The sequence below is a fragment of the Pteropus alecto genome, unplaced genomic scaffold (genome assembly GCF_000325575.1).
Source record: "Pteropus alecto unplaced genomic scaffold, ASM32557v1 scaffold164, whole genome shotgun sequence".
Classification (NCBI taxonomy): Eukaryota; Metazoa; Chordata; class Mammalia; order Chiroptera; family Pteropodidae; genus Pteropus; species Pteropus alecto.
The window spans coordinates 21,063,894-21,065,450 of record NW_006439568.1 but is presented as its reverse complement, the minus strand read 5'-3'; positions in this window follow the sequence as shown (position 1 = coordinate 21,065,450).

The window sequence follows — 1,557 nt, the reverse complement described above, 5'->3', positions numbered from 1 at the left end:
AAGAATTGTTTTATAAAAATACAGAGAAAACATTTCGTTATACATTGTGGTTTGATTGGAAGTCTGCTGGTCAGACCTGGGGAGATGATGAGTGTATTCAGACATCAAACATGTCTCAGATCATGTTTTTCAAATCAGAGCCTTTTGTTTTTATTTTATTATTATTTTTAATATGACTCACTTTCAGTTACCGCCAGAGTGTTCAGTGCTGTTTGTTACTCAAACACCCCAGTATCTGGAAGCCAAACCTCAGGAAATGTGTGTTCATACACTGCCGACAATCATGAAATGATGTCAGCAGATTGGAATAGGAGGCTTCATCTTACTCATCTTGATTCCCAGGCTCTGTCATCCAGGTTCCCAGTCCATGTGAAGCCCAGATATGTCAGCCATATACATTCAGAATTTCCAGCTCTGGTTTCAAAAATGTCTTGCTGTCCCAAACCATATTTAGATGGCCAGTCATCTTAATTTTTGGATTGGTTTCTAAAATCACTGTAAGACTAGAGTGCTTGGTTTTATCACCAAAATTCTTTTTAAAAATATTTTATTTTTTCAATCATAGTTAGCATACAATATTATATTAGTTTCAGGTGTAGGACCTAGTGATTAGACATTTATATAACTTATGAAGTGATTACCCCGATAAATCTAGTACCCATCTGACACCATACATAGTTATTACAATATTATTGACTGTATTTCCTATGCTATACTTTACATCCCCATGACTAGTTTGTAACTACCAATTTGTACTTCTTAATCCCTTCTCCTTTTCACCCATCCCCACAACCTGCCTCCCATCTGGAATCCATCAAAATATCCTCTGTATCTATAAGTCTGTTTCTGTTTTGTTTGTTTGTTTTGTTCTTTAGATTCCAAATGTAAGTTAAATCATATGGCATTTGTCTTTCTCAGTGTTACTTACCCCTCTCAGCACGATACCCTCTAGGTTCATCCACATTGTTGCAGATGGCAAGATTTCATTCTTTTATGGCTGAGTAGTATTCCATTGTATATATGTACCACCTCTTCTTTATCTATTCCTCCAGTGATGGACACCCAGGTTGCCTCCATATCTTGGCTATTGTAAATAATGCTGCAATGAACATATGAATTCATGTCTCTTAGAAGTAGTGTTTTTGATTTGTTCAGATAAATACTTGATTATTAGGTTTTTCTTTGTCTCTTGTTATAGCCTTTGTTTTAAAGTTGATTTTGTCTGGAATAAGTATTCCTACCCCAGCTTTCTTTGTTTGTTTATTTCTGTTTTCATGAAATATCTTTTTCTATCCCTTTACTTTCAGTCTGTTTGGTCTTCCCATCTGAAGTGAGTCTCTTGAAGGCATTATATATAAAGGTCTCATTTTCTTATTCAATCAGCCACCCTATCTTTTTTTGGGGGCGGGGGGTGACATAAAAGCAGAAATTTATTATTTTACAGTTTTAGAGACTAGAAGTCTGAAATCAAGATGTCAGCAGGGTCATCCCCTCTCTTATTGCTCTAGAGAAGAATCCTTCTTTGCTCCCTGTAGCTTCCAGTGTTTGCTGGCAATC